This window comes from Belonocnema kinseyi, chromosome 5 (genome assembly GCF_010883055.1).
Source record: "Belonocnema kinseyi isolate 2016_QV_RU_SX_M_011 chromosome 5, B_treatae_v1, whole genome shotgun sequence".
In the NCBI taxonomy this organism is placed as follows: Eukaryota; Metazoa; Arthropoda; class Insecta; order Hymenoptera; family Cynipidae; genus Belonocnema; species Belonocnema kinseyi.
Genome location: NC_046661.1, coordinates 119,078,785 through 119,088,031, shown reverse-complemented (window position 1 = coordinate 119,088,031; position 9,247 = coordinate 119,078,785). Strand labels below are relative to the sequence as shown.

Sequence of the window (9,247 nt, the reverse complement as noted above, 5' to 3'; positions counted from 1 at the left end):
TTATGCGCATGAATCTCATGTCAATTGCATTAATTTTACTCTTATCTTTTTCTTGATAAGTCCATGTCTCGCTACCGTATAGCACAGTCGGTACAAATATAGTATTATGTATTGCCATTTTAGCTTTATTTGATATATTTTTACTTCTGATAAGGGGACATGCTCTACCAATAACCTTCTTACCTACATTTATTCGTCTATCTAATTCCTCATCTATCTTCCCGTCCCTAGTAAATAAGCTACCAAGGTATACGAACTTATCAAATGGTCTTAACTTCCTTTCTACAAATGAGAATTGAATTTTCTATCAGTGATTCCTGAAGGGATTTTCATGCTCTTCCATCCTCTGAAATCTATTGTTATTAATTTTTTATTTTCCTGAACAAATTGCCATTTCAAATATTTGCTTAACAATTTCTACTCTTCGGGCAGTTTTTTTTCTTTTAAGTATTTTTAAACGAAAGCTTAACTTTTTCCGTTAAAAATGCTGTTTGGCTTTTTGGGACTGAAAATAGTTACGTAGTTATGCCAAGATATCCGAGCGAAACCCTTCCTCGCGCGCTTGAACAGGTCGGCCAGTTTAGCCAATGCACCGACCGACGTTGTTTTGTTAAAATTCGATTCATTCAAACATACTTTTCATTGTTGCAGAAACTTTCCAACAATTGATTTTAGCGGTTCTTAATGCATCGAAAATGTTTGCATATAGTTATAAACAAATTATGGAACACAAGTATTTCTAAAGAGAGCGTTCACCCCTGGCCTGTCCATAATGTGTGTGTGTTTTTTTTAGGTTTTACTGTATATTTTCATCATTACCGTCACATGAAACAGACTTGTGAAAGGCTTAAATCAATTAATAATAGTTAAAACTATTCATATAAACAAATTATACAGGATTCGTCCTTTCTTTAGCTGGATTGAACTTGGTCTCGTGTATAACCGAAAAACCAAAGACATCCATGTATATAGATTTTCATTTGTTACTCATATTGTACCAAGAAACAAAAGGCAATCACATAGACTGTCATTTGTTTCTTGACCTCACGCAAAACGTTGCACTACGTTACTCTACTCTGACTTCAGTCCCCTGAAAGGTAAAAGCAGCCAACGTGTAATGTTGAGAATTATTCTGTGTGCGTCTTCTGTGATTTCTTGTGTATCGTTTTTGTTTCTTAATTTTTTTTTCATTTCTAAATTGTTTATCCTTCTTTTCTGCGGTTTTTGTTTATTTATATCAGGTTATCAGTTCGTTTTCAAGTATCTTTGCGAATCGCTGCTTTCAAAGCAAAGTGAGATCCCAGCCGACCTTTCATGGTCATCTAGCGCTAACCATGTCTTCGATGCAAAGTTTTCGCAGCAGATGTGCAAATCCTTTCCGTAAGAAGAAACATGTAAGAGGAAAATATCTGATGCTTCTAACGGAAAATCAGCAAATAGTGTTTCTTGATTTTCCGAAAGGCAGAAAATATGTAGTGCTTGTAGAAAAGAATGTAGAACTCTCAATTTACATCCTAAGTCTTGAAGTTGCAGACAAATCATGCGAGAATTCGGTGCATCTGAACGTGAAGCCAGAAAAGTGAAAGAGTTAGTTGCCAAAAAAGGAGTTTTGACTTTTCCAGAAGCCAAGCGAAGACAAAAGTTGGCAGAAGAAACTGAAAATTTGTTAATAAATGTCTACAAAGATGACGAGAATAGTCGACAGATGCCAGGTAAGAAAGATTTCATATCTGTCAAAAAACTAGACGGTACTCGTGAACAAGTACAGAAGAGACTGATTCTGTGCAATCTTTCAGAGTTATATGCCAGATTTGTAGCCCTAGATGAAAATGTGAAGATTGGATTTTCAAAGTCCGAGCAACGAAGACCAAAGCACTGTGTTTTAGCTGGAGCAAGTGAAATTCACAATGTTTGTGCCTGCGTTTATTATGAAAACGTAAAGTTAATATTGAATGTAATTGATATTAAACATTCAACTGAGGGAACTAACATATAATTGTCAGATTATCATGACTGCCTTGAAGAAATCATGTGCAGTGAACCCACTGATGCTTATCATTTCAACGAATGTGAATCTTGTCCTGACATTGAAAATTTTAAAAAGTACCTGACTGTTCTATTAGACGTGAATAGTTTCGGCACAGTGACATATCAAGTTTGGCAGCAAACTGATAGAAGCACTTTGAAGACCGAAACAGCAGACGCTGATGCTTTCGAAGAAGCACTCGGCACTAAACTTCAAAACCTGAAACCTCACGCATTTTATGCGAAATGACATGGTTTGTTTCTGAAGCACCTCAAAGTTATACTAAAAAAAGGAGAGTACTTAATTTTGCTTGACTTGGTGAAAATTATGCTTTCATCATTCAAAATGCTGTACAAATTTTCTATTGCAATAATAACCAAGCAACTATATTTACAGTTGTAATTTATTACAAAGATGGAAACGAACTGAAGCATTTTAGCATGGCAATCATCTCAGACTGTTTAAGTCATGACAATGTAGCTGTGTACACATTTCAATAGCTAATCAACGAGTACTTCAAGAAGAAATTCAGTGTTGTTAACAAAATTTATTATGTGGCAGACGGAGCTGCGCAGCATTTAAAAAATAAATATGCTTCCATAAATCTTTTGAATCACAAAAAAGGTTTTGGAATGTCTGCAGAAACACATTTTCAGGCAAATGCACATGGAAAAGGTCCAGGTGACAGGATTGGTGGAAAATATAAGAATTGCGGCAAAAGCTAGTTTGCAGCGCTCACCACAGAATCCAATCCTAACTGTGATGGAGTTATTCGAATGGGCTAAGAATAATTTAAAGGAAACAGTAATTCCTTTCAGTTCAAAAGAAGATCACATAGAAATGGCCAAAAAACAGCCATGAAAAACAGCACTTTTATCGGAAAAAGTCAAGCTTTCGTTTAAAAATACTTTAAAAAATATATAAACTGCCCGAAGAGTATAAAATGTTAAACAAACATTTTAAATGGCAATTTGTTTATAAAAATTAGAAAATTAAAAACAATAGATTTCGCAGAATGAAAGAGCATGAATAACCCTTCAGGAATCACTCATAGAAAATTAAATTCTCATTTGTAGAAAGGAAATTATGACAATTTGAAAATACCCGCTTTGTCCAAAAAAATGTCTGGTTAAATTAACCAAAATTCTGGTTAAATATGGCTTTACTATTTTTTCTGGTTATGTAACCAGAATTCTGGTTCGAGTAACTAGGATTCTGATTGAATTAACCAGAAATTCTGATTAAAACAACCAGAATTCTGCTTACTTTAACGAGAACAAAATAGTAAGATCATATTTAACCAGGTTGATTTAACCAGACATTTTTTTGAGTGATCAAAACAAAAGAAAATTGTGAAATTTTGAATAAATGAACGGTGAATATTTTCAGAAAAACCACCGCCAGTTTGTCAACTTTCAAATTTAAACAAATTTCTGAAGGATTCCGAAAGAGGACGAGAAATTATATCAGAATGAGAAAAAAAAAGATAATTTCTTGCACTATATTGACAAATATCACACCGTTAACAAAAATTTGAATCATGTTTGGATCATACACGTTATGAATTATTTAAATTCAAAAACTCATAACTTTGTAAAAAATGAGTTGTTGGATCAGTCAATAGATGTCGAGTGTCGACCATGTCATCTTATTTTTTTTCTTCAAACAACATATTCCAGTAGGTCTTACAATTTATAACATATTGAGCACCCGTGAGTTTTCGAATTTCAGAGTCTCAGACCTGCAATCAAGAAACTACTTGGACATTTGAATATCCCAGAAATGTCCCACAGACATCCCGAATATCCTGGGGATATCCCAATTTTCGCTTTGGAGGATATCCGTGGTGTCGAAAATATAAAAAAATTTTAATATTGATTTAGATGTATATATTTTTATATTCTCATCCTAATGAGAAGACGATGATTTGATGTGAAGAATGACTTTCGGCGACTTACGCCGAAGAAAGGACGAGTTCGTCAGCCAACTATTTTGGATAAAAATTCAAAAAGTGAGAGCATTTTGAACATTGCTTAAGACCATTTTTCTTCAATATTTAAAAATTCTATATGCGGCCATTGGTAGTACACGAAAATTCGAACAATTTATCCTAAAACGAAAATACTCAGTGGATACACTTGGTTTAAAATCATCCTAAATACGTTTTTCTGTGGACGTCATTAGGTTTTTACAAAAAGGCGTCATGAGGTTGTAATAAAGACGTTTTAATCTAGTCCCATAAAGTATATCTTAAAGATGTTATCAGTACCGCTTCAGGATGTCTTTAAAAGGTCCTATGTCTGGCATTTCGTCGTCTTAAGGATGTCTTAAAAGGATATAGAGGGGACAATGTCGTACGGATGTCCCTTGGACATCTTTGAAGCGTCTTGTATAAAGTTATCATTATTCAAAATCAACCCAATTTCAAAGTATTTCTATATTTTTCTCTCACAAGAGTTGAATGCTTAAATGCTCTGAAATATTTAAAAAAACCGATTGAAACTTAATTTTTTAAAGTTTAACTTAGAAATATTTCGGCTATGAGATTTCTCTAAGTTTTATTGTGAAAATGTGATCGAAACCAAAAACATCCTCTAGAGTAAGCCCGAAACTGTTCTAAAAGTGGAAAAACTGTTTTACCATTAATTTGTAAATTACACGGAGATATTATAAAGTCATCATAAAGACACTATGAAGACATCCTATGTGATTTCCGTTCAAAGTTTAATTTCAATGCGCATAAGAGTTCCATTAGGTCACGTGTGAAATATGAAATACCACAACCCTAAAATCGGTAAAGTGGGCTTTTTTAGGACAATGATGAGTCTTTACTAGGATTACCTGAAAAACTATAATATATAGGATACATTACGATTTGAATGAGGAAATTCTGCTATATTAAAAGAATCAAATTTCTTTAATGAAGTTAATGTCCTGATTGTCATCAGGACATCCTTGGTAACATCCTAAGGACGTCCGTAGGTTGTCCTACGGACGTCCTTAGCATGTTATCACGGAGTTCCTGAGGACAACCTACGGACGTACTCAGAATATTATAAAGGTGTACCTAAACGAACTTTAAATGGGGGAAACAAAATTATTGTATTGGTTTTGTGTAAAATCTGACATGGTCGGTTTTTATCAAATCTCCACGTTTTGAGACTCATTGAGTCAGAAAAAAACTATTTTTATGAAGGTGTCTGTCTGTTTCTCTGTCTGTAGTCTGTAGTATTTTGTGCCTTGGCACACTTTCTCAGGACCAAAAAAGAAAGAACCAGTTCGTTAACGAGCCATTTTGTATAAAAACTTAATGACTGAGCACATTTGCGAAATTTTTGCAAACATGTTTTTTCCACATTTGGAAACTCTATTTACGATTGTCCATAGTACTTTAAAACACTAACAATTTATTCATATGACTTTCTTCAGTAAAATCAAAATTGTCAGAGTTATAGCATTTTCACATTTCTAAAAAACAAACGAAAGTTAACATTTTAAGCCAAACAACGCATGATATGAAAAAAAAAGTCAGGAGTAAATAAATGTTTCTTTCGGGGGGCCTGACAATGTTGTCATAACAACTTTTTTTTAGCATAACAACTTTTGAAAATTCTATGGTTGGGTTTTCCTAGTGCTCAGAAACACAAACAATTTATCTCAACGACTTTTTTTCGATAAAACCAAAGTGATTAAAGTTATATTATTTTAAAACCCCCAGAAAACAAACGATAATTAACATTTTAAGCCAAGCAACCCACGATATGAAAATAGTCGGCAGAAAATAATGTTGCTTTTTTAAAGCCCTACAATAATATTCTGTTTCGGCATTGAATTTCATACTCTTAATGGCTCACATTATACTCAAAATATCGTAAGACATATAAAGACGTTTTTAGGACGTCCTTTTGATGTCCTGGTGCCCACAGGGAGGTCTTTCACTTTTTAGCGTGAAAAAATAATCCTGTCCCTTATAGATTGTTTTGGGGCGTCTTTGGGACCAGCCCTGCGGACATCTTTGGGACAGCTTTAGGCCAGACATAGAACGTCTTTAGGACGTCCTAAAGTTGTCTTTATAACGACCCTGGGACTTAGACGCCAATGTCCAAGATTGTCCCAGGACATTTAAGGACGCCCTAAAGACGTCTTTAGGATGTTCCGGCGTCCACTGAGTGAACATTTAAAGCTAAACCCCGCACGATATAAAAAAATTTAGGCTTCTTGAAGAACCTACACTGAGAAAAAAGATTACTGGATTCAAAGAAATGTAGTGCTGAATACATCAAATCAAATATTTTTTTGATCGAAGCCAATTTTTCTTATTTCAAAAAATAGTGTTTTTCAAATGAAAAACGCACCTTTGTTGTAAGCAAAATTTCTTTTGACCCAAAAAATACTTGTTTGTACGTATATTCAGTACTGCATTTCTTTGAATCAAGTAATCTTTTTTTTCAGTGTACAAGATTATTATAACAACTTTGGGAATTTGATTTAAAAATTGAAAATTCGTCATTAGGCGCGTTTCGATTCAACTAGCAGTTTTTGTGTTATTCGTAAAAAATACATTAAAAATAAAAAACATTAAATTTTTGCACAAACGACACAAGCGTAGTTTTTGTTTTAATCGTTAAAAATACCATTAAAAATATTTTGAAAATCTGCCCGCTTAGCGGGGAAATTCTCATCGCGCGCGGCTCATTTCGCTCGGAAATTTGAGAGCGAATAGGGCGCTTGTCTGCCGGATCTCGCACTTCGCGCTAGGACATATTTAAACCTCCTTATTCGCGCTCGGATATTTATTCTTTGCAATTCGAATGCTCGAGTGGAACTTTCTTAAAAAGATCTTTTTTAGACTTTTAGATCGCAGTATTTATATGCGTATTCATATTCTTAATTTCCTACTTTATTAAGTGTAGTTAAAGATTAAGTTGCTAAAAGCTCTGCTGTAGGCTTTAAGGTAAACATTCTCATCTTCTTTTATATTTTTTACGTATCTCGCGTTTTTTGGCATAATATTCGAGTTTTCGATTTTCTGCATACTACTTTCCATAAATAAAAACAAAATTAGGAGTCCTATTGCAAAGTGATTGAAAGAGATCTTTTACTTTACACACACTTTCCATTCAGAACTGCACACTTGTGCAGAGCTGCACGTTAGATTATGCTCTGCGTTGGTTTAAATTTGAATGTTGTGGTGTCAAATTTCGGACAATTCTAATACTTTCTCAATCATAAAAGATGAAAATTTAATCAATTATAATCAATTTGAAACACTTTTTTGGGTGCACAACTTTTGTCTATCAATTTTTTTTCATAACTTTTGTCATTTTTCCAGGAATTTCTATTTTTTATTTTTAATATATAATTTTTATGATGAAAAGCAAAACTATGCGTCTTATCAAAAAGTATTTGAGCTGAAAGTATTTGTAGCTCCTGTTCAGGTAAACAATTTTTGTTCAATAATTTTTCTTCTTAACTGCGCCGCTTTTCCTAAAAAAAATGTTTTTAATTATTAACGTTATTTTTTACGATAAAAAAAACTACACGTCCTATCAAGAAGTGATTATAAACAAATTCGTAGATTTTTTCATTATTTAATTCTTTTTTGTGCTCTGGAATTTTTTTTATATCGCGCGTTGTGTGGCCTGACATTTTTATTTTCGATCGATTTTTTACATCCTATAAATGCTATAACGCTGATAATTTTCTTTTGGTCGAAAAAGTCATTCGGATCAATGGTTTATATTTCTGATTAGTACGAATAGACTTAATTATAGTTTAACAATTTTTTTAAATGACGCCAAAAACTTTGAAAATTCTCTATTTTCGTCCCTTTCTTTTAGGACCTAAAAAAGTGTGCTAAAGATAGATTTGTTCCATTCATTTTTTCGAGAGTTATCGTGTTTACGGAGAGACAGACAGATAGAAAGACACAACACTGTGGGGCTAAATGACAAAAGGATGTTCAAAATAACCTGTAGATCACCATTCTTCATCGTTTTAAAATTATTTTTTAACAAATTCGGCCTTAAATTCTCAGGAAGTATGCCGAGGTCGATTTTGGCATTTTTGATTGTTTAATTTTTTATAGAGCTACCAATAGCAAAAAAATATTGATTTTAAAAATTTTTTCTTTTTTGTTCTTTGTAAACTTTTTTTCAGGACATCAGGCCTCAGGTTTGATTCAAAAGGGGCAGTGGAAGAAGAAAAATTTGTTGAAATATTAAGTTATTTGTTATAAACAAATATTTGCAGCAAATAACCAGTATGATGGATTATGTTTTTGTGAAGTATATTTATGCATCCCGGTCGCTCGTTCAGAGCAACAAGGTGAAGAGTGATCATGAAAATATAGAATCCCATATCATTTTTTACCTTTATCAATAATCATTATAAACAAATGCATCATTTTAACATTTGCAGGCAGAAACAAACCGAAATTTCTTCCGATTGTCTTCGAATCGCATTGCCTCTGATACGAATTAATATATTTTTTTGTCATCTAATATCATTTGTTAAGTTTATCAACAATTAGTATAAACAAATGCTTGATTTGAACAGCTTTTAGCAGATACAATTCTCATTACTTGTGATGCTCATTGATTTATTTTAGTTACACTCATATAATTCGTTAACTTCATTAACGATTAATATCAATATGAATCAACAAATTTATGTTTTGGACATTCCAGTGTAGATTAAGATCGTCCTTCCTTTCATTCTCTTCTTCTTCCATCTTTTTTTATTTGAATTAGCCGCCAGGTAACTATCATATAAGATATTCTATCTGATGTTGCCACCAGCTGGCAATAGGGTAGGGTGGGGCGAGATGAGCATAGCTGTTCTTTTCACGTCAGTCATTGACTTCATTAACTTAAATGTCATTACCTTCTGCTGAAGGTGACTTCAAATGCATCCACCTTAGCTCAAGTAGTATGTTTCGCACAAATTTAATACCTTTTCCGGTAAGAATAATATAAAAAATGAGAATTTAAACAAATCCTTTACCTTTAGTCCTGACATCTCGTCTCTTAACCTCAGCGACACCGCTCGACTGCTCTCGACACTTGCATCGCAGCGTTGTTGTCTGAGGTTTCCACTGCGTGGCGCTAGCTTCCAGACAATGTAACACGCGGAGCCGAATTTGGCGCGGAATTATCCCGAATTTAAAAGTTCAAAAATTTCACGTTGATTTATTAAAATAGATCCTGTTCGGCTCCGTTG

At 33.5% G+C, this 9,247-nt stretch overlaps 1 protein-coding gene across 2 annotated transcripts in view; it reads right to left on the bottom strand.

Moving 5' to 3' along the window:
* The window catches only part of LOC117173263 (4-coumarate--CoA ligase 1-like), a 36,076-nt gene that overhangs the window by 24,002 nt on the left and 2,827 nt on the right, over window positions 1-9,247 (bottom strand). The window contains exon 1 of one of the 2 annotated variants that reach the window (XM_033361734.1): window positions 9,032-9,174. The exons of the other annotated variant lie outside the window; for it this stretch is intronic. The gene's annotated coding sequence lies outside the window, so the exon portion shown is untranslated. Of the gene's footprint in view, window positions 1-9,031; window positions 9,175-9,247 lie in introns of those variants that run through there. 2 annotated transcript variants of the gene reach the window in all.